Source organism: Rhinolophus sinicus, chromosome 14, assembly GCF_057876585.1.
Source record: "Rhinolophus sinicus isolate RSI-liver-muscle chromosome 14, RSI-T2T, whole genome shotgun sequence".
In the NCBI taxonomy this organism is placed as follows: domain Eukaryota; kingdom Metazoa; phylum Chordata; class Mammalia; order Chiroptera; family Rhinolophidae; genus Rhinolophus; species Rhinolophus sinicus.
In genome coordinates this window covers 42567159-42591927 of record NC_142514.1, presented here as the reverse complement: position 1 = coordinate 42591927, position 24769 = coordinate 42567159, and the positions used below count along the sequence as shown (strand labels likewise).

Here is a 24769-nt window from a genome sequence, read left to right as displayed (position 1 = left end):
TGGAAAACTGGAGTAAGAATCAACAGTTACACACAATTTTATTCAATTGAATATTCATTTAGTTCCTACTATTTCACTTTCTTCAAACCTTGGTTTTCTTTTTTATGAAAAGTGTATTGGTGGAGAGGAAACTGGGACAAGGAGAATTGAACTACACATTTCTAAAGAATCCTCTGGCTCTAATATACCTACAGGCCAACCCTGAGCTAGATATTAGATGAATAAAAAATACATGTCAAACTCTAGGTCTCATTTTTAAGAAGCTTATATTCATAATTGAGACATGGATAAAATTTAGTAACATAGGGAGACCAGGACTAATCAGGATTCTTGTTTGCAAACAGTGTATTTGTCACGATAAGTTAACTTCTTTAACAGACAACCACAAACTATCAGTGCTTTAACCTAATAAAAGTTCATTTCCTGGTATATGGAGGGAGGGACTCATTTCTACATACTCATTCAAAAACCAGGAGCCCCTCCCGTCTTGTGGCTTTACCCTCTTTTAGCTAACTTCAATGAACATCTGGGGAAAGACAGAGAGTAGTGGATGGTATGAAAGGTTTGTATGGGTCACTCTGGAAGTACATCACTTCTTTCTATATTCTGTAGGCCAGAGGTCAGTCATGTGGAACCAAAGAACTGCAAGGAATGCTGGGAAATGTAGTCAGCTGTGTGCTCAGGAGGAAAAGGAAATGAGGTTTGGTAAATACATAGCAATGTTTGCCACAAAAAGGAATCAATTCTTGTTGAATTGGGTGGAAAATAAATAGATTTGAATGATGTATGTATAGTTAACACCAAGCAGAGTTATATAGGCTGTGTCCTGTAGAAAGGCACCTGGTTAGAGGGCAGTGAGTGGAGACTGTGCTCAGCTTGAAGGAAGGTTTGCTTCTTTCTAGTGATCTACCAAGAGAGGTACACCTTTAAGAAATTCACGCAAAGGTACTGTATGTACTAGGAAACCCTGTGCCTTGTTCATAGAATTGATGGGAAGGTAAAGGTATGAGGCTTGGAAATAAGAGAGAGCTCAATGCTAGCACAAGAACAAGCTATTCAGGATGTTGCTGCTGAGCTGGTCATCAGTATTCATCACAGTAAGTTAACGTCTTTAACAGATAACCATAAACTGTCCGTGCTTTAACCTTATAAAAGTTCATTTCCTGGCATATGGAGGGTCATGCTGACAGCCCCTGCAGGAAACCCAGTGTCTCCCCAAAACTTGTCCAAAGTATGGCACCAGGTAGCCTTCCTTTGGTTCTTGTGGCAGCACATTCCATGTATAAGACTTCTGCTCGGGTTCATATACGGGGTGACAGAAAAGGCTGTCAGTTTTTAAGGGGGCCCAAAGTAGGACAGAGTTTCTCAGGAGGTAAGGGCTGCAATGCAATCAGCATTGCCCCTTGTCATATACGTTCTGGCAGATGATATGATGCAGGAGATAACAGGGTAGGAAAAGCGTCACTATGAGTCTTAGGGCACACTCAAGTAGAAGAATCACAATACAGGTTCCTGGGATTCTGAAAGAAGGTCACACATCCGCAACAGAGAATGATACAAATAGGTCATTAGTCCAAGTTGGTTAAAAACAGAAAACAAAGCAAACACACAACAAACAAAACAGGAGCCACAAAGTGAAATTACCAGAAATGACAAAAACAAGAAACATCATGCTCACACAGTTCAAATTATTCAGGAAATAGTTTTAATCACTCCTAGTACATACTAACCAGCGGGACCTGGTTTATTTTGAGAGGCAGAATATAGAGCACATAGTAAGTGCTTAAAAAATAAAAGCTATTCCCATGTTAGAAAACACTAAAGGAGTTCATCACCACCAAGCCAATATTACAAGAAATGTCAAAGGAACTTCTTTAAGAATAAGAAAAAAGATGAAAAATATGAATAATAAAATGACAACAATTACTTTAAATGTAAATGAACTAAATACTCCAATCAAAAGACATAGGGTGGACTTTAGCTTGTACTACAAAGCTACAATAATCAAAACAGCATGGTATTGGCAGAAAAACAGACACATAGACCAATGGAATAGAATTGAAAACCCAGAAATAAAACCACATAAATATGGACAGATAATTTTTGACAAAGAAGCAAAAAACCTACAATTGAGAAAAGACAACCTCTTCAATAAATGGTGCTGGGAGAATTGGACAGCCATGTGCAAAAGAATGAAATGGGACTTCTATCTGTCACCATGTACCAAAATTAATTCAAAATGGATCAAAGACTTAAGCATAAGACCTGACACAATAAACTGCATAGAAGAAAACATAGGTACTAAACTTATGGACCTTGGGTTCAAAGAGCATTTTATGAATTTGATTCCAAAGGCAAGGGAAGTAAAAGCTAAAATAAATGAATGGGACTGTATCAAACTTTAAAGCTTCTGCACAGCAAAAGAAACCATCAACAAAATAAAGAGGCAACCAACTGAATGGGAGAAGATTTTTGCAAACAGTGCCTCCGATGAGGGGCTAATATCCAAAATATACAAGGAACTCATGCAACTCAACAACAAAAAAACAAACAACCCAATTGAAAAATGGGCAGACGACCTGAAGAGACATTTCTCCAAAGAGGACATACAAATGGCAAATAGACATATGAAAAAATGCTCAACATCACTAATCATCAGAGAAATGCAAATAAAAACCACAATGAGATATCACCTCACCCCAATCAGAATGGCTATCATCAACAAGACAAATAGTAACAAGTGTTGGAGAGGCTGTGGAGAAAAAGGAACCCTCATACAGTGTTGGTGGGAATGCAAATTGGTGCAGCCGTTATGGAAAGCAGTGTGGAGGTTCCTCAAAAAATTATGAATAGAATTACCATATGACCCAGCAATCCCTCTCCTGGGTATCTACCCAACAAATCTGAAAACATTTATACATAAAGACACATGTGCTCCAATGTTCGTTGCAGCTTTGTTTACGGTGTCCAAGACATGGAAACAACCGAAATGTCCTTCGATAGATGAATGGATAAAGAAGTTGTGGTATATATACACAATGGAATACTATTTGGCGGTAAGAAAAGATGATATAGGAACATTTGTGACAACATGGATGGATCTTGAGAGTATAATGCTAAGCGAAATAAGTCAGACAGAAAAAGCAGACAACCATATGATTTCACTAATATGTGGTATATAAACCAGAAACAACAAAAGAACAAGACAAATAAATGAGGAACAAAAATTCATAGACACAGACAATAGTTTAGTGGTTACCAGAGGATAAGGGGGGTGGGGGTGGGAGATGAGGATAAGGGGGATCAAATATATGGGGATGGAAGGAGAACTGACTCTGGGTGGTGAACACACAATGGTATTTATAGATGATGTAATACAGAATTGTACACCTGAAATCTATGTAATTTTACTAACAATGTCACCCCAATAAATTTGTTTTAAAAAGTAAAATGTAGCACAGGAGAGCAAAAAGAAAAAAAAGACATAGGGTGGCTGAATGGATAAGAAAACAAGACCCACACATACGCTACCTATGAGAGACACATTTCAGATTGAATGACACACAAAGGCTGAAAGTAAAGGGATGGAAAGATATTTTATGCAATTGGAAATGAAACAAAAAAGCTGGGACAGCAATACTTATAACAGACAAAACAGACTTTAAAACAAAGGCTATAACAAGATACAATGAAAGACCTAGAAATTCTGCTTCTGGATATTTATCTGAAGAAACCCAAAACATTAATTCAAAAAGACATATGTATTTCTATGTTCACTGCAGCACTGTTTGCAATAGCTAAGATATGGAAGCAACCTAAACACCCATTGACAGAAAAACAGATAAAGAGTTAGTACATATATACAATGGAATATTACTTAACCACAAAAAAGAATGAAATTTTGCCATTTGCAACAACATGGATGGACCTAGAGGGTATTATGCTTACTGAAATACCGTAAGTCAGACAAAAACAAATAATACATGATTTCACTTATATGTGCAATCTAAAAACAATAATAGTAATGAAGAACACATTCCAGGGAATCAACAGTAGATTAAATGAAGCAGAAGATCAAATCAGTGATTTAGAAGATAAGGTAGTAGAAAACACCCAATAAGAACAGCTAAAAGAAAAAAATTCCAAAAACTGTGGAGAATTTAAGGGGCGTCTGGGACATCAAGCTTACCAACATTCACATCATATGGGTACCAGAAGTAGAAGAGAGAGAGCAAGGAATGGAAAACCTCTTTGAAGAAATAATGACAGAAAACTTCTCTAACCTGGCAAAGGAAATAAATAAGCAAGCCTAGGAAGTACAGAGAGTCCCAAACAAGATGAGCCCAAAGAGGCCCACACCAAGACACATCATAATTAAAATGACAACGGTTAAAGACAAAAAGAGAATCTTAAAAGCAGCAAGAGAAAAGCAGTTAGTTACCTACAAGGGAGTTCCAATAAAACTGTCAGCTGATTTCTCAACAGAAATTTTTCAGGTGAGAGGGGATTGGCACAAAATATTCTTTCAAATGACAAGCAAGGACCTACAACCAAGATTACTCTACCCAGCAAAGCTATCATTTAGAATCAAAGGACAGATAAAGAGCTTCCCAGACAAGAAAAAGCTAAAGGAATTCATCACCACCAAAGCAGAAGTCTTAGAGGGACTTTTTAAGACAAAAATAAACAAACAAACAAATAAATAAAATAATATGAATAAAATGGCAATAATTACATACCTATCAATAATTAATTTCAATACAAATGGTTTAAATGCTCCAATTAAATGATAGGGGAGCTGAATGGATAAGAAAGTAAGTCCTTTACATATGCTGCCTGCAAAAGACTCACTTCAGATTGAAAGATACACACAGACTGAAAGTAAAGGGATGGAACATATATTTCATGAAAATGGAAACAAACAAAAGCTGGAGTAGTAACACTTATACCAGACAGAATAGAATTTAAAACAAGAGACAAAGAAGGACCCAGTAATCCCACTTTTGGGTATTTATGCGAACAAACCCAAAATGCTATTTTGAGGGGACATGTTTGTCCACGTGTTCACCACGGCATTATTTACAATAGCCAAGATATGAAGGCAACCTGGGTGTCCCTGAAAGGATGAATGGATAAAGAAGAGGTAGAACATATATACAAGGGAAATTATTCAGCCATAAAAAAGAACGAAATCTTGCCATCTGTGACAACATGGATGGACCTAGAGAGTATTGTGCTGAGTGGAGTAAGTCAGACAGAGAAAGACAAATGTCATTGATTTCACTTATAAGTGGAATGTAAACAACAAAATCAACAAACAAATGAAACAGAAATAAACTCCTAGAAACAGAACATTTTGATGGTTGCTGGATAGGAGAGAGCTTGAGGGCAGGGTGAAAAACGGAAGGGATTAAGAAATAGAAACTGGTAGTTACAAATAGTCATGGGGATGTAAAGTATAGAGAACACAATCAATAATATGGTAACAACTATGTACAGTGCCAGGTGGATACTAGTCAGGGGGATCACTTCCTAAATCATATGAATGTCTAACCACTATGCTGTACACCTGAAACTAATACAAAATAATACTGAATATCAACTCAAATTGAATAATTAAAACGGGGGAAAAATATAAAGAAGAATTAGAGGTTCAAAGTTCCAGGTATAAAACAAATAAGTCTTGGGGATGTAACATACAGCATAGGGAATATAGTCAATAATATGTGATAGCGTGGTACAGTGTCAGATGGTTGCAGGACTTATCATGGTGATCACTTCTTTATCATAGGGAATATAATAAATAATGTGATAATAACTCTGTACAGTGCCAGGTGGGTACTGTTGAATAACTTTGATGTACACCTGATTTTTTTAATAAAAAAATCTTAAAAATAAATTAAAAAATAAAAATAGTCACAGGGATGTAAAGTATAGCATAGGGAATATAGTCAATAATATTGTAATAAGTATGTAAGGTGTCAGATGGGTACTAGACTTATTGGGGTGATCACTTCATAAGTTATATAAATGTCTAATCACTGTGTTGTACACCTGAAACTAATATTGTATGTCAACTGTGATTGAAAAATTAAAAAACAAAAACATTTAAAAGTAAATAAAAAGTAAAAGCTATTGAATTAATAACTACCTTAGTGGAGTGGACATTTTGGGGGTTGCCAAATGCCTGGAAGTTCTTCTTAAATTGGAACAGGAGCATGGCTTTGTGTCTAAGAAGAAAGCTATTTCCTTTGTCTACCCCAGGCAGCTAGAACAGTGCTTCTCAGCATTTTTCCACACCACAGTGATGCATATACAGCACCCTGAGTGAAATAGTGTGAAGGCTAGAGCCCAGATGACATTGCTTCTGAACAAAGCCCCAAGGTCCTGTCCAGCTGTCCCCAGGATAGGTATCTTACTGGTTGGGAAGCTCTGCACTAGACCATGAGAAACTGATGAACACTGGCCCAATCGGCTGCTACAGCCTTGGACTTCAAAGCTTGAGGGAATGATACCTAGGTCAGTTGGAGGTCGTCACCAGAGCTGAGTAATAGTCATAGATGCAAAATGCAGCAATTTGTCTTTTATTTTGCAGGAACTATCCCAGGATGTCCTGGACCTCTAGATGCATAAAACTTTCACTGTAAGTGACAGCTCTCTGAATCTTTGTAGGGTTGATTTCCCACCCTCCGTGGTGTATGTGTCTTAGCAAGGCTTCCAGCATACTAGCCACTGTTTGTTCAGCTTATCCAATCCACACGATATGATCAATGCAAAAGACCAGAATTCTGTTCTCCAATTTGCTCAAGCTGTATCACAACAGAGGCCCGGCAAGCTAACATAATCCTGAGAAAATGAATATTCTCATCTGTCCCAGGTGAATTTCTTTCTGATCCTCTTTTTAAACTGAAATGGAAAAGAATGCATTTGCCAAACTAACAGTGGCATACCAAGTCCCTGAAACCTTATGAATTAGTTGTAGCGGGATTACGATGTTTGGTACAGCCGCTGCAGTCAGGGGTACTAGTGAGTTATGTCTGCAGTAGTCTTCAGTCCCCAGGATCTATCAGCTTTCTGCAGGAACTGAACTGATGAATTATAGGGGACCACCATTCCTGCAATTTTTAAGTGTTTAATGGGGAGATTAATCTCCCACTCCCTCAGGATGTGATTGTTTTTTATTTACTGTCTTGGCTGGGGTGGGGAGCAGTTTTCAGAGTTTTTCTTTGCCTTCCCCACCATGATAGCCTTTACCCCACAACCCAAGGATCTAATGGGGGATTACTTCAATTGCCAAATGTATACATTCTAATTATACATTCACGGTCTGAGAAAATTACCATTGGGTGGGTCCATGGGCCCAGTGGGCTTACTATGAGTCAGACTTTAGCCAGGATTTTATTTATTACCTGTATCCTGAAGGCAGGCCTGCCCACACAATTTGCAGAACCCAGTACAAAATGAAAGTGCAGAACCCCTTGTTCAAAAAAGCAGGAAAAAAAGTGCCATTAATGGTGCATATAAAGATTTTCCTTTCTTTTGTGTGTTGTCTCAATTTGACATGGTATTTTTGTTTGCTATTTTTCTTTGTAAGTAAATGAAAATCAGAATTTGAAACTGTTAGCGTTAATTTTACCATTTATTATGCCTACTTTAAATGCAAATATAAGAGTATTCAACTTGTCTGCAGAAACACCAGAATTACACATTTGTATTTCATAGTTTGTCCCTAAGGGTGCCTCAAAATGGCCACAAGAGGCAAATACAAGCCGGACTCGGGAAGGTTGGAAGGAGAGAAAGAGGATTACCCTCTCCCCTCAGGCATAGAGCCAGACGATGGATCCCTCCTGAGCACGAAGATCCTTGAGGGTGAGTGCGAGACGGCCTGGTAAAGCAGGGTGCACATTCCCTCACTCTGGCCTAATGACTGTAGGCTTGCCCTTCTCACCAGCCATTGGACTGACGCACCGTCTCCTGACCTGAGGGCAGGATGTAAGGCAGTTGAGCTAGGCATCTTAAATTCCCAAGGCCTGCCATCCCAGCTCATGGCAGACAGGTAACCCCCAAGGGTCTTTAAATACCTGCCCCAGGACATGCTTGTTACCCAGAGCAGGGGTGAGCAAGAGGCCTGCTCACAGCCTCTGACCCGTCACCCATTAAGTATATTGTGGTAATACCAGCACAGGGCAAAAGCAGCTGCTTTCATGGCCTACCCGAGATGCTGTGGGATGCTTGGGCCCCCTTCCTTCCTCTGCCCATCTCCAGGTCCCTCCCAGGTTGAAGAACAGCAGTGATCGCACAACATGGAGGGGGAGGCTGGGCAGGTCCTGGAAGGGTAAGCAAGCAGAGAAGCAGGTGGCAGAGAACTGGTCCTAAGGAGGCAGTAGTGGATGGGGGTCATGCTACAGTCCATTGTCCCATTAGTCTTCAAGTATAAAACAAATTCAAAGATAAAATTATGAACAGTTTCAAGATAGCAATCACAGAGCATTAAATGCCATGTGCAGGCCCTGCTGAGTATGCGGCCTTGTATGCCTACACTGGTCACATGGCTAGTCCAAGACTCCGGCCCCCACTCTAACAGGGAACTGCGATGACACTTTAGATCTCTGGACATTATGTCAACTCAGGACACTGATGTCAACTCAGATCCTGTGTCCAGTAGTCCTCCAAATGTCTGGATATCCCCCTTTCACTCAGAATAGTCACCCAGGTAAATGGTCATAGGTCTATTTAGGAAGGGCCTGGGGGAAGCATCATAGTATTATAATACCTGTCATGGGGTTGCAGGGCTTTTCCTCCTAGGGACCCAATCACCTCTTCAAACAATGGGTTCTGGATTGGGAAATATGATTAGGTATGCGAACTGAAAAAGCTTCATGACTTTTTATTAAAGGGACTGCCCTCAACCTTCCTGCTCTTCTGTTTTTGATTTTCCTTGCTAACACATGTTAAGCATCACCCTTGTTGACTGTCCATCTAGCTTGCTCCGAAGGACATCATGTGCTATTAATCATCTCCTCAACTCCCTGTGGGCCAAGCTCCCTTGCTGGCCTTGCTGGTCATTCCAGTAATTGTGGACTCCTGGCTTCTGGTGGTTAAGCACTAGCATCTGACTCCATTACGTGGGTGGATGAGTGGGTGGGTGGGCCATCACCCCCAGGGCTATTAAAGAGTCTATCTCCGTGATGGCCTCTCCTGCCATCATCCCTGGTCTGCAGAGGGAGCCACCTCTGAACTTCTTACCCATGCCGTGCTCCTCTACCCGGTGTCTTCCTGATGGCCTTGAAGAATGGTGTGTCTTCTGGTTGGGCTTCTGGCCTTATATATTAATTCCAGCGCACCTCATCTGTCAGCCTCTTTGCTCCTTTCTCTACCATTTTCCAGGACAATTTAGGTAGTTCCTCTTCCCTGACTGTTGACCATCATTTTTCCAGGTTTCTAATATCCATTCCTGTGGTGACTGTACCCCATTCCTGAAATTTTAATTCCTGCGTCCCCAAAACATGCCCCTAAGGCAATGAATCCTTGCTTATCCAGTCTTTATTTTCTGGCTTCCTTGACCAAGCATCCTTAACATCCAATCCCAGGGGTAGACCCCCGGATGCTATTTGTACATAAGAGCTAATTCTTACAACTCTTTTTAAGTGCATAGTCAGTTTCCTCCCTTCTTAGGCCCAGCATGTCTCCAGCTCAGATATTCGGGTATTTAACCCTAGATATTGACTTGGAAGCTAGCAGAATCAACATCTTCAGGGCACCCATCCAGATGTCCCTGTCCCATATTTCAGGGTCCCAGGTTTTCCCGCCAGGACCCTGTCCTTCTCATAACAGACCTGCTTTGACTGAGTATTCAAACATCTCTGGAGCTCGGGCGGTACTCACAGTTACGGCTTTAGCATGCTCTTCAGTTGGATTTGCCCTTCAGTCACCGATGACGAGTGCCTCTGTGTCAGCTGCCACAGAGGCTGATGATTCTCACACTTGCCCACTCACTGCTTGTTAAATGCCCTCACTCTCTCATTCCCCTTCTGCAGGATGCTAACACAACTTAATAGTAACCACTAACTCCCTGGTCTTTTAAGCATTAGTCCCCCATATTTTGCAAATGTTTACATCATTGAACCTGCTGGGCATGTCCCTCCACCAGGGAATTTTCCCAGGTCACCAGGTGATGAACTCTTATTAGTTAAGCCACCACCTTGTTCCAGGGACCATCTGTGCCTCACCTGGAAACTGTAACTGGGTCCCCTTCACCTGCCCTGTGGCAGGTGAGCCAATCTCAAGTCCCTATCTTTCTGTCTCTGTCTTCAGGCCACGCTCCGTGCCACTCATGTTATTCTGGGTCCTCTGAGAAGCAGATATAAGTGGGTTTAAATGTGTGAGAACTGTATTAGGGAAAGTGAGAGAGAAAGTGGGGAAGGAGCTGGGAGGACCTGGGAGGGAGTGTTAGCCCCTGATGCTGGTCTGACCCTGAGTGAAGGGGAGAGGGAATTAAGGAAGAAAACTTGGGTGGAAGTGTCTTTGACTACAGTGTAGTCCCAGGGGAAGTTTGGCAAAGTTGTTGGGGCTCCTGAGCCAGCGCCGGCGCTCATCAGAGGAGTCCTCCATCTCAGCGCAACCAGGAGTGTCTAGTGATTGGCTGAGAGCAGCTGTGGGACCTTTGCTCAGAGGCTCAGGCAGAGATTTCAGAGCCTAGCAGTGAGGGCCCTCATGTTCCATGCAGTCAGCTGTCTGAGAAGTCCATTCTGGTGTCCGCCTTGGCAGCCGGCAATCAGAATACTCTCGATCAGTGGCTCGACTCAAATTGTTTTTGAATCAAGCCTCATCCATCATTCCAAAGAGTGAAAGGTGAAAATTCCACTAGAATCTTGTATACCATTCATGCAAAGGTGAGGATTGTCCCCACAATATTTTAACTAACCCACACATCTTTAAAATCATTAATTTTATCAATGAAAACCTATTTCTAACATCAATTATGCTAATTAACAAAACTTTGGTGTTGAATGGAGTTAAATATAACAGAAATATCATCTCTGGACTGTAACCTCTTGACTAAATACCCCGGGAATATGTTTTCCTGCTCAGGGCAAGAATACATCTCAGGGTATAGAACAAAATAAACAGACTTACAGAGCTCACTGAATCTATATTGAACATGTTAAAGCAAACTGGAGATAATAATGATATATATGACAAAACTAATGAAGGTGGAGCAAAAATGACTTCAATCTTGGAAACAGTGAGCTAATCCATATACAACCCTTACCATACCACCATGAATGGTAGACATTGTTATTATTATAATATCTCAGCATACGACAATTTGATAAGAGTTTTATAGTATTATGGGAAGAAGCCTTAGATGTTATGGGACAACCAGGATTTCCTCCTTTTTCTTTGCCAGCATGTGAAGAGAAGCAAGCAGAGGCTGAAGCTGATGGTATCCGTGTTAGGAAAGGAGCGCTGGACCTGTATGCGGTTAACACATCCAGGGCGTGTATGGATAGGTGGGGGGATTAGGTGAGCTTTGGAAGGGAAGGCTACACCCCTGACTGTGCATAGGTGTGTTGGAGGGAGAGCTGGGGAAACACCGATCCATTCATGTGGATCTTCTGATCGATCATCGTTTGTGTGTCAACCTAACAGTGATTATTTACACAGAGCTTTGAAATTTATAAAGCTTTTCCCCACAATGCATTGTCTCATTTAATCCTCATAACCCTATGAAGCAAGTAGTATTTTTGTCCCCATTTTCTGGACAAAGAAATACATGACTCAGAGATTAAGCGAGCTTCCGACGGTGTGCATAGTCATTCATTGTGAATCTTGACTTGGAACCCTGTCCTCCTGGCTCCCAGAGTCATGTTCACTTATCACGTGTTCATGCTGAGGAATCAGATGTGATTAGGACACAATCTGTCCAAAGAGCTCTTTTCTACAAGGATTCCTTGAGAATATTTGGCACTGCTAGGAACTCTGAGAAGATAAAGTACAAATTATGATCTTTTCTCTGGAAGAGTTTACACTTATAAAGTTTTGGGTTTTTGTTTTTTTTACTTTTTTGGGGGAGGACAATTTTAGATTTACAGAAAATTTGCAAAGATAGTACAGAGATTCCCATATACCTTTCACCCAACATCCCCTGATGTTAACATGTTATATCACCATGGTACATGTCAACCCCAAGAAATTAACACTAGTAATAGTACATGACTATTAACTAGATTACAGAAATGATTCAGATTTCCCCAGTTTTTCGACCTATATCCTTGTTTCTGGTCTAGGACCCAATCTGCATTACCTTTTTGAGGTCACTTCTCATGGCTTCCTAGTCTCCTCTGACCTGTGATAGTTTCTCTGTCTTTGTCCTTCATAACCTTGACCTTAATACTGATTAGATGATTTGTGGAATGTCCTTCAATTTGTGTTAATCTGATGGTTCTCTTGTGATTAGACTGAGGTTATGGATTTCAGGAGGAATACACAGAGATGATTTGCTGTCTCATCACGTCCTATCAGTGGGTACATCACATCAACATGACTTATCACAGGTAATGCTAACCTTGAGTACTTTGCTAAAGTGGTGTCTGCCGGGTTTCTCTACTAGAAAATTGCTCTTTTTCCCTTCCCATACTCTAATCATTAGAAGTGAGTGAGTCACCAAGTCTAACCCACACTCAAGGGCAGAAATTAAATTCAGCCTCTGGAGACAGGAGTATCAAGGAATTTAGGACATATGTTAAAACCACCAAAGTAATTAATATATATGTAGAAGGAAAATAGTTTGAGGCTATGCAAGTACCTTGTTTTTCCTTAAGGTTTCATCCATTAATTTCAGCATTCATCAGTGGATCTTGCCTGAGGCAGTTATTGCTGTGTTCTAATGCTGATTTGCTATTTCCCTAGTTCCTTTTACATTCATTATTGAAATATTCTGTAAGGAAGATTGACTCTTTCCTGTCCATTTATTTATTATTCAATCAATCATTTATTTACATCAATATGGACTCGTGGGTATTTATTTTATTCTTTGGGTTATAATCCAATTGTCATTTATCTTGTTGCAATTGTCATTTATTTTATTGATCAAAATTTTCTGGCCTAGGCCATTGGGAGTTCTTTTCAGGTTGGTTTCTGTGTTTTTCTGACATTCCTCACCCTTTTTTTGAATGCTTGCTTTTTTCTTTCTTTCCTTTTTTTTTTTTTTTTTTTTTTTTTTTTTGCCACTATATATGACAGACACAACGGGCTCATCTTGTATGCCTCCAAGGAATCCTGATTTCTTTTATTGGAGAATGGTATTTAGAAACTGAACCTGGTCACTAAAGTTGTGATCGGAGTGTCCCTGCTTCTAGGTCCCCTCAGGGGACAAAGCTAGGAAAAGTAGGTATGTCTATTCACCTACGTATACACACATCTGTACCCATGTGTATCTTCACTAATGGGAGCTCATGCTAATGTCTCCAACTCCAACCCAGCTCCACAGGGCTCCGTCTAGCATCCCACTTTTGCCTCTTTGTTATTTCTTTCTCCAACAGTGAGAAACCTCAAAGGGTTTTTGCACGCTGGAAAAAGATTCTACAACCCCGTGGATAATGAACTGTCTCTGGGAGAAAGAAAAAGGAAGTAAACCAGGAGACCAGAGAGCCCACCTGTGTGGCTACAGGCAACTCTATTGTGTAGAACAGATTTGCCAAACTGCAGAATCTTTGGGGTACATTAAAAAGTGTTCAGGAAAAAACTCCACATTTAACTCAAAACATTTATGTTAATGTTATCCTTTGTGCCCTGTTCCTCCATTCCTGCCCATCACCAGAGCAGCCCCAAGTGAATAGCAGAATCTACTTTCCCTGCCCTGGAATGAAATCCCATCTGGCACAACCCCCTTATATTCTAGTTGAGAATACATGAAGTTTACAGAGGCAGGGATCTCACCCAAAGTCACACAGCTCGTCTGCAACAGGGACAGAAGACGGGCTCAGGTCTCCCAAGTGTCAGGCCTTTCAAATAGCAGCACATCATAGGAGTGGGAGATGGTCACTGTGGACATGGGGAGGACAGACCTCTTAGCTTCATTTTGACAAGGGTCTTCAGCTGCCATGATAAAAATGGATACTGTATTGCATGCTTCTTCTGCGTCAGGCTAAAGGTAAGCACCAGTATCTACTGAAACACAGTAACCCTACAAAGCGGGTATTACAATGCCCATTTCACAGACAAGCAAACTGAAAATGGAGCTCATAAACTCGCCCAAGGCCACAGGCAGTTCTGAGAGCCAAGCCTGGACCCAAAGGGTAACCACCAAGCTTGTGTCTCCAGGCTCCTGACTCCCAGACCAGCTTGTCACTGGGCTGTGGAAGCTGCCTCAACCCTCCCCCAAGGAGGAGTGTCTCCATCATTGCTGGGGGATCAGCAAACACTGGACTGGAAAGGGCTAATCATGACAGTAGCCAGAGATGCTTTTCAAAGCTGCCACAAAGAGGTGGGAAATGTGCTGCGAAGCTGTGCCTACCTCTCTCTCTCTCTCTCTCTCTCTCTCTCTCTCTCTCTCTCTCTCTCGCTCGCTCGCTCTCGCTCGCTCTCGCTCTCGCTCTCTTTCTCTCTCTTCCCCCCTCCCTCACACACACACACACACACACACACAAGCACACACGTACATACACACACATAATACTCTCCGTTCCTACTGTGACTCTATACTCCACCACATTTTTCCAGAGCTAGCCATCTTCAGCTCTGGTTGGCTCTGTACCCTTAGTAGGTCATTGGAGAAAACCAATCACTTTTAACTTTTTTTTTTTCAATTACAGTTGACATACAATATTATATTAGTTACAGGTGTACAGCATAGTGATTAGACATTTATATAACGTATGAAGTGATCACCCTGATAAGTCTAGTAGCCATCTGACACCATATATACTTATTACAGTATCAGTGACCTACATTCCCTATGTTGTACTTTACCTCCACATGACTATTTTTATAACTGGTGATTTGTACTTCTTAATCTCTTCCCCTTTTTCATCCTTCCCCAAACCCCCCCTCCCATCTGGCAACCATCAATTTGTTCGCTGTATTTATGTGTTTGTTTCTGTTTTGTTTGTTCATTTATTTTGGGTTTTTTAGACTCCACATATAAGTGAGATCATATGGCATTTTAGGCAGTACAGTATTATGAACAGAGCATGGGTTTAGGAGTCAAGACGGTCTAGGTTCTAATTCCAGATCTGTCCTTTATGAGCGGCCGCTCCAAGAGAGTTGTGTGATTTGGGCAACCTTTGTGAATGGGAAAGTAATACCTGACTTGTAATATTGGAATCAATAGAAAACATACCTTGAACTTATCTGCTTCTTCAGCTCCCTTCTCCTTCTCCCAGTCAAGTCATTAGCATTTCTGCTGGGATTATTTCAGGAGTCTCCTAACTGTCCTTCTTGTCTCCTCTCTTGTTCCCTTTCAGAATTGCTATATTATACCCAGGAATAATCTTTTACAAATGTGAATCTGATCAACTCAGGGCCCCTGAGTTGGTAATATTACCATCAACAAATAAACTTCAAGGGTGTTTTGTCGTTGTTGCACTTAGGACGAAATCCCACATCCTTCTCGTGGAAAGGCCTACCTCTCCACCTCGCCACCCCGTCACAGACTCCACAGCCCTGCTCCCCTTGTCATTGCCTCCTAAGTGGAGGGTCTGTCCTGCCGCAGGGCCTTCTTGCCTGCTGTTCCAGCTCTCTGGGACTCCCTGTCCCCTCCTTCACCTGGCTGATGCCTACTCATTCTTTAAGTCTCAACTTACCTTCCTAAGAGAGGTCTTCCCAGAATGCTCTGTTTAAATCCTACCCTCCTTTCACATTTCATGCCACTCTTTCTTTTCCTTCACAGCCCCTACCATGATTTGTAGTCATGCATTTGATTGTGTGATTCTTTGTTTAATGTCTGTCTCCTCCTATAGGCGGAGAACAAAGAGTGTGTTTCTTTTGTCCTTTCTGTCCATCCCTGAGGTCAGTCACAGTGCCTGAGACATAATAGATGCTCAAGAAATACTTGATGTATGAAGGAATGAATGATGAAGGTTACCTGGGCAGCACAGGTACTGGGCACACAGGAGACCTTTAACGGACCCCAGTAGCTGTGCCTCCTCTTCCCCCTTCTGGTGGATGCAGCCAGAGCACAGTTCTCAGGAGTGGGTGTGGTCCTTCCCTCCCCCTAGTTCCCCAGCACTGAGGAGAGGCCCCCACCCTAATGTGGGGGGATGGCTGGTGCAAAGCCCCTGAGGCTGTGGAGCCAGGCTAGGCAGGGCCAGCCAGTGCCACTGGCCCTGCCACCTCAGAGAGCAGGAGCGGCCTGCAGGGAGTTGGGAAGGGCTGCTGAGAGCAGGCCCCCTGGGTCCTCATCAGACTCAAACCCGCCCTGTCCTTTCTCCTCACTGCAGAAAGCAGTTCTGCCCTGGCCAATGCCAATTAAGCTGCTGCTTGTTTTGTTGTAAGTGCTGCTAGGCAACTGGCCTGTTTTTGCTTATTTACCTCCCCTGGGCCATTTCACAACACTTTGTAATAGGCCCTGCTCTCTCTGGCACATCTGGTTTGGATTTAGCCTGTCAGAGTCCCCTCTGCACTGAGAGTTAGTACTTTCCCCAGCAGTCACCAAGACAGACCCCTGCGGCTCCAGCTGCCCAGGCCTCCTCGGCATTGGAGCAGGCAGGCCCGGACGCCTTTCACTCGCCCAGCCCCGATCCCCTCTCCACCCGGAGCCGCCTACTCCTTTTTCCAACGCTGTACACGTACCAAAGATGGAAGGCGGGGAATCTTTGAGAAGGAAAAAAATGGGCAAAGGTTTAAGAAATATTAGAGTGGGAGGGAAGTTTAGAGAGAATGAAGTTTGAGCCCCAGACCCCACCTACAGAGAGGGGAATTGACTTACCCAAGAAGTCACACAGAGACAGGGACAAACCAGAGATCAGGTTTCTTGACATCTCTCTCCTTCATCCTGAAGCCTTCCCACCAAGAAGACCACCTTGAGGATAGAGTGGGTTAAACTGGAAGTTATTTGTTTTGAAATAAACAGGTTTACCCCTCTCCCCATCACACCTGAAAATTTCTGGTGGACTTCCTGTAAAGGACCAATGGAGAATCAGAGGTTTGCTATACGTCATTGTAGAGAGAGACAATGAAAGTTTCTTGATTCTTTCCCCACCTGCAGGGAAGGTACTGACCAAAGTCGGCCAGGGGCAGAGATGGGTGAATGAAGTAAGGTTGGGAACAAACATAGGGCACCTCTTTCTGCTCCCGCTTTCCACATTGTTCTGGGAAAACCTACACCTTTGGAGTAAAACCCAAGGTTCTGACAGTGGCTTACAAGGCGTTACAAGACCTGGCCCTGTTGTCTCTCTGTACAAGTCCCCTCCCCACCCTTGTATACTTAGCTCCAGGGACTTGTGCCGGGAAAGAGGAAGAAGGCTTCCTTGGTGTGAAAGCCACCAGCAGCTGGGCAGAGCTCAGTGAGCAGAGCAAGGACTGGGTTTCACACCCACTTTCTCGAAAGGCTGAGCTCCACTGGGCAGGGAACAAAATGATCAAACTTCACAAAACACACAAACCACTTTCTTTTTCTCCATAGCACATATCTGCCCCCGACATGTGGCTACATTACTTGTTTACGATAGGTGTTTTCCTGCTAGAATATCAGTTTCTGGAGGGCAGGGTCTTTGTTCCATTCATTGTTATGTTTTTTTGTACTTAGAACAGTTTTGCACGAAGATTGGGTTCAACAATTTGTTGAATGAATGAATGACTCTGTGTTTCCTTCCAGCTCGTTCACATTGTGATGTTTCCTTATACTTACCTCTCAGCTACAAAATGGAATACTGACCTCTCACCTTAGAATGTAAGTCTATCACAAGTGCCCTTGTCTCTCTCTTCTAACTCACCATGACCCTGCCCGTCCTTGAACTTTTGGAGAACATGCTGGTCCTCTGCTCGGAACGCCCTTCCCCACCCAGCTCTGCATCTCCTGGTGGGGTTTGACCTGGTAACTTTTGGTGCTAGGTTGTATCTCCCGGTCATTTCTGCATACCTCTCAGTGGTTTGCCACTATGGCAATGATTACTTGTCAGGCTGCTCCACACTGATTAACCAGTAAGGGATAAGGGAACCAGATAGCCAGCCCTGTTGTAACTGAGCAGCAGTCAGCGGTATGTGTCCTCTAAGGTTTTCTACTGATTCTTTTTCAGGCTTACTTTGTCAGTGGTTGACCTTAGACGTGCACCTCTTATTGCACAAGAGTGCAAAGTAATCCCTAAAACAGAACTCTCGGTTTGTTTTTTCCTCCTGAAAACTTCATCTTTCTCAGTTACCACAGTGACCGGTAACACCACCTATTGAGTTTCTTAAGTCAAAACCCCGGGACTTAACAATTGATCCAGATCAGGACCCTCACCCCCCCATCCCCAAGCCATGGGCAGGTCCTATCAACTCAACCTCCGTAACACGTCTGCAATCCATCCTCTTCGCTCACCTCCACTGTTCCACCCTATCCAGATCCCCAGCATTCTTGCCTGCACGACTCCTGGCTCTTTATTTCCACTCTCCATTGTCTAACATGTGATCAGAATCAGGTTTTAAAACAGAAGTTAGATCATGTAGCTTCTTTGCTTAAAATTGCCCAGATGGCTTCCTGTTACACTTAGGATAAAAGCCCAATTCTTTCCCTTGGCCCCAGAGGCAACAAGCTGGCCCTTGGTGACCTCTCCACCCTCACTTCAAATCACCCCCCAGTTCCCCACCTTTTCTCATTGTGCTTCAGCCACACTATTCCTCTTTCTGTTCTTTGAACAGGTCAATTCATTTTGGGGCTTTTGTATCAACCGTCTCCTCTTCCTAGAATACTTACTCTTCCCTCAGGTGCTCACTTGGCCAATCCCTCTGGCCATTCAGATCCTGACTTAAATGTCACCTCTTCAGAGAAGCCTTCCTTGATCACGCAGTTTAGAATCACATGACTCCTCCCCTCCATCTATAGAGTCACCCTCTCTTATGTTATTTTAGGTTCTTCCTAACATTCAGCACCAGGTTTTCTATTTGTTCATTTATTGTCTATCTTCCCCCAATTAGAATAAAACTCTACAAGGGTAGGAACCCACTATGACCCTAGCACCTAGAACAGGCCCTGACACTTAATAGACACTCAAAATATTTCTTGAGTGAATGAATGAATGAGTCAATGGTCGCTTGAACGTGGACTGAGAGTCAGGAGTCCTGCATTCAACTCTAACCTGGTTGTTCTCAAACTATGTGACTGAATATGTCACATATCTGCTCTGGGTCTCCATCTCCACATCTGTAAAAGAAGATCTGATTTCATGATCCTTAAATTTCTTTTCAGCTTCCAAATACTCTGATCCTTTCAATCTTTCCACATTGTTGACCATAAAAAGCTGTCAAAGATGGTGACGACAGCAATGACCCAACTAAAGCTGATGAATTATTTTTTTAATCTCATGTAACGTCCCAGGTTACATTAGTTATTTATGATTTATACTTAAGCTACATATCCAAAAATGATTTGTGTGGCTCAAGTTTCAGACCCACTTTCCCAAACACGTCCTTACTTGCTTCATTCATACAGGTAGAAGAATAAATGCTCCCATCTAGACTGCTATATTAGAATGGACCCTTGGGATTACAAATGACAGAAACCTAACTTGAGTGAATTATACTACGAGTGACATGTTTTGGTAGCTCAAGACCCAAGGAAAGCTGGATAACCAAGGGGCTGGGAGGATGGCAAAAGAGCAGGGAGGGCCTCAGGAACTGCTGGAACCAGAGGCTCAAATCCCACCAGTGCTCCACCAACCTTTTCTCTACTTCATTTAGTGTGTTGGCTGGCTGCATGCTTCTCTCTCTATGCAGTCTAGCTCTTTCCACAAAGTCCCAGCATTGCGTTTATCACACTCTGCCATAACTTATGTATTTGTTGGTTTTGTTGCTTGCTTTCAGTCTCTTCCAGTATAATAAAGTTCATTGAGGGAAAGGATATTATTCATTTGTTCATTTCTATATCCCTTGCACCTAACAGTGTCTGGAACATAGAAGGTGCTCAGTAAATACTAATTGGATAATCGATGATAGAAAACATAGCCACCAATTGCCCCAGAGTTTAATACCCAATGACTTCAGTTACTAGAGAAAGGCCCTCAAAGCTCTCTAGGATTCTATTCAAAACAAAATGAAACAAAACAAAAAACTCAGCAAAGGGACTCTTTGGTCCCACTAGGCCATATGCTTATCCTTGGACCAAACAACAGTAGCCATTGAACATGATGTCGCAGCATCCATGTAGATTGGGGGAGGAGAAGCTTTTAGAAAAAGATTGTGGGAGGAAATCCCACAGGTGCCAATATACTCACAGAGTTTTTGTGGAGCTCAAAAGAGACATTGCAAGAGAGCGTGATTTGACAAGCTATTATGAAGTAGCCATTTTTGTAGGTCAAAATTGGTTAAATTTTGGCAAATTTGTATGTTTCAACTTACTATAAAAGTTTTAAAAAGCATTATATGGATGTAAGAGAGTTAATTTGATTATATGTCAGTAGACTAAGTAAGAATATCAGTTTTTTAAGATGAAAGATGAAGTTGATTCCTTTTTTAAATGAGGGTAGTAGCTAAAATGATTTACTATGTGCTGGCTATACAAGGAACAGTGCTAAGCGCTCTACATGATTAGCTCATTATTTCTTCTAACACCTCCATAAGGTAGATAGTATAAATATCCCCATTCTACAGACAAAGACACTGAGGTTTGGTTTTATGTTCTAGATGACACAGTTCAAAAAGTGGCAGAACCAGGACCTGAACCTAGGTTTCTTGGATCTAAGGCTATTTGTTACACTTACACTACTTGGAGAAGAGATTGGAGGTCCTGGTCCTCCATGAAAACTAATTCACTATACTAGGATGAATGATTCTTCCCATTACCTGTGAGTCCACAGACCTGGGAACTTTCTGCTTCCAAGTCGTTTGCAGTGTATTGTAACTAGCAGTGAGTGAACTGCCTCCTGTGACCAGACGAATCTCCTTGAGGATGCATCTTACTCATCTTTGCCTTCAAAATAAGTTTTACATTCTACCCAAAATGTGAAATGCACTCAACAAAGGTTTATTGAACTGACTAAGGCAGGCACACAGATGATAATTTGGTATCTCCAAAGGAGATTGGCTTTAGTCTGCATGTTGGCAGTAGTGAGGGAGATAGAAAAATGGGGATAGCAGGGACAATTAAAAATCCATAGCTAGCATGTGTTGAGAGCCTGTTATGTTTCAGGAAATGTATGTTCATTATCTCCAGTTTTTATATTACCTTGCAAGGTGAGTGCTGGTGATATCTCCAGGTCTTACTGCTTGAGAGCAGCAGAATATATTATTTCTGGAGACTGAAAACATCTCCTCTATGATACCAAAGCTGGGCCATGAAAATGTGTTTGCTCCAACTAGGGTCACGCAGAGCTTTGATCCTAAAAACTGTTCTCAACCAGAATTTCACAAAATTCCATTCTGGGCAGACCCCCAGTTGCTTTAAATGCAAACTCCGCCCACGCTCCAGAGCCCTACAACTCTGTCAAACAAATGTTTGACTTGATTTGGTACGTGAACTTGATCATGAGCCATGGAATTTCAGAGCTGTGCCTGCAAGTCTGGAATTTAAATATTAGCCTTTCCGACCTGAATGGCTTTGATCTCCCAAGTTTACACTCACAAGTATTGATAACATGGCTCAAATCACCAGCCAGAGCACCAGGTCTGCAACCCACAGCTGCCAAGTATATGCATGTGTACGTAGATCTCTGCTGAGATCAAAATGGATTTAGGTTACGCAAGTACTTATCTGATGGTGGGGGGAGCCCCGCAGATGGGGCAGAGACAGAGCTTACTTTCATGCAGCCAATCATGCTTGCTTGATCCTATAGGACAGAAATCAAGAGTGAACTGTAGCTGAACCCTGGAAAGACCGGGCCTCTGCATTGTGGCCCGACCTTCCTTAATTTCTTAGTCTACTTTCTCATTGGGGAATGGCTGCCATACTTAGTTACCATTTGTCAAGCATCTGTCTTGTACTGGGCACCTTAAGTGTTTATATAATATTATTAATCATATGTAAAACTTATACATGCTGGGCACTATTCTATGAGTTTTACATTTATGTCATTTTATACATACAACATTCACATAAAGTTGGGACTACTATTATCTTCATTTTTCAGATGAGGAAACTGAGGCACAGAGTTTAATTAGTGAGAGACACACTGCAACGAAGTGGCAGAACTAGGAATTGAACAAGAGGAAGCATCTCTTTCTAGCCTCTCAACAGCCTGGTGAGGCAGGTGTGGTCCTTTCACAAAGAAGGGAAAGAAGTTTAAGTGACTTGCCAAAAATCATACAACCTGTTCAGGACAGAATCAAAATTTAAACCCAGGTCAAAAAATGCAATGACCATGCTTTTTAAGATATACCATAGAGGCCTGTTTTTGTGGGGCCTGATTTTGTATGGCCTGCAAGCTACGAATGGCTTTTACATTTTTAAGGCATTGTTTCAAGAATAAGAACAAAGAAGAATATGTTACAGAGAGCATATGTGGCCCCACAAAGCTTAAAATATTTACTACCTGGCGCTTTATAGGAAAAGGTTGACAACTCCTGACAATACCATCTCCCCTCCATGGCGGCCGAAAGTACCATTGGGAGGATCTAATAATGGACGTGGGAGTGTCTGCATATGATTTGGGGACGTTATTTTCCCTGCATTGGACCTCAGTTTCCCCATTTAAAAGGAGGAGTTGGAGGTCTGTAAGCCTCCTTCCAGCTCTACTCTGCCCTAATGAAAGGTGTTATCCTGATGCTGTACTAATGTAAGTTATTGCTTTGTTTATTCCCTTCCCATCTTATTATTCTGTCACCTACTGTAGTGTAAGGAATGCAGACATAATTATACTTCAATGATAAAGAAAAACGTACCCCCCCAAATCCCTGAAATCTACAATATGCTGCACCTCCAAAACATCAGCCCTTCTGTGATGTGTCCTCAAGGTATACACCTTCTTCTAAGCTCGGTTTAGGCTCTTTGCTTCTTCTCCCAGCCTCTAGGCATTTCAAGTGAATTTCCCTAGAAATATTTGCTTTTGATTCTCCCAATCTCTCCTAAGCCTCTCCTCCTCTCCCAGTTCCCCTGGTATTCAACACCAGCAAATCAATCAATCAATCAATCAATCAATCAAGCAAGCAAGCAAGCAAGCAAGCATCATCAAAGAGACCTACCAATTTCCCTTCCATTTGTTTCCTAGTGTCAGACACTTTTCAGGATCCACTTCCTCCCCCGGAGAATGGTCTCCCACACATTCTAAGAACAACGGCAGCTTCTTTTAATTTTCTAACCCCTTCTCTCCTCTTTGGCTCTTGTTTGGCCAAGGCAGGCCTGCCCCTTACAGATTTACTATCTCTCCTAAAGTCCTCTTCACAACCTCTCTCCACGTAAAAAGAAACAGAATCCAGAGTTCTCCCCAGGATACCATGACCTTACTCAGGTCTTCAGCTTCGGGACCCCTCTGCTCCAAGCGTGCCCGTGCAGGGAGCCAAAGGCGTCATGTGGAAGTAGGTCCAGGCCCTGCGATGCCCGAGGCCTGGTCTGTCATCTTACTTTAAGGAGGATGTGCCCCTGCCTACTCAGACCCCCAGGCTCATCTCTCCAGGATGGCTGCAGTAGGCTTCCAAGGGGTCCGCCTGCCTCCAGACGGCTGCTTCTTTCCTTGACTCATTCACCACTCTGCAGTCAAAGGAACTGCTCCAGAGTCATGACCCACCTGAGTCATTCCCCTGCTTAACTACCTTCAGTGGTTCCTCAGTGCTGGCAGAATAGAGTTTCCTGCCTTACCTCTCCATGACCCAGCTCTGGCTTGTCTCTCATCTCCTTTCCAACCACTGCATCTCTCATTCCCAATGTCTTTGGTATACCAAAGTACTTCGCAGACTCCAAGCCTTCTGGACAATGTGACTGCACATTCCTTCCCCCGACAGGGAGCCTTCCCAGCTCTGCTTTCCAGGAAGCACCTGCACATTCTTCCGTCTGTGCAGAATATCTGTCCTTTCCCCTTTTAGAACCATATTCCCCCTTCCCCCAACTGCTCTGTGGCCAGGAGGTTGATTTGAGGGGATGCCATCAGTGGTTCTTGGCCAATTGAAGCTTCAGAAGAGCAGAGGGAGAGCGGGAATGTATTCCTTTGGTTCCCCCCCTTGCAAGGTCACTGGAGCGGGCCATGTCTCTCACTGTTCCTCCGATGGTTGTCAACTCGGCAGGACTTCCCTCCCCTTCAGGGAAAAGTTCGGCAGCTACTAAGCTCCTATACTCTCCTTTGAGAGTCTTGTACATCTACACCTTTGCAAATAAGCACTCCTCTGACTATTTCATGGGAGCCATCAGTGGCCCACTGAGACCTTGACGGATACATACTGACCCAGCATAGATCCCAGGGGGCCCTTTGTAGGCACCTCCCTGTTATATCACATGTTCCTTTCTTCTTTGTCTGCCCACCTAACGGCTGCATTTCACCTTGTCTTACAGATCTTCAAGTCGTACACCCACGTTTAGTGAGCACCTACTACACGTTGGGCCACGGCCTAGGCACTGCAGATTCAGAGGTGAGTAGATAATTCCTAAACTTGAAGCACCCCCACTCTAGCATGGAAGATAAGACATAGGCCCCGTTTGTGGCAA

The 24769-nt window shown here is 42.7% G+C and overlaps 1 long non-coding RNA gene across 1 annotated transcript in view; it reads right to left on the bottom strand.

Annotated features, from left to right (window-relative positions):
- The window catches only part of LOC109453069 (uncharacterized), a 283158-nt gene that overhangs the window by 33781 nt on the left and 224608 nt on the right, over window positions 1-24769 (bottom strand). The window contains exon 5 of the long non-coding RNA XR_012497234.2: window positions 16931-21965. This is a non-coding gene — a long non-coding RNA (uncharacterized LOC109453069). The remainder of the gene's footprint in view (window positions 1-16930; window positions 21966-24769) is intronic.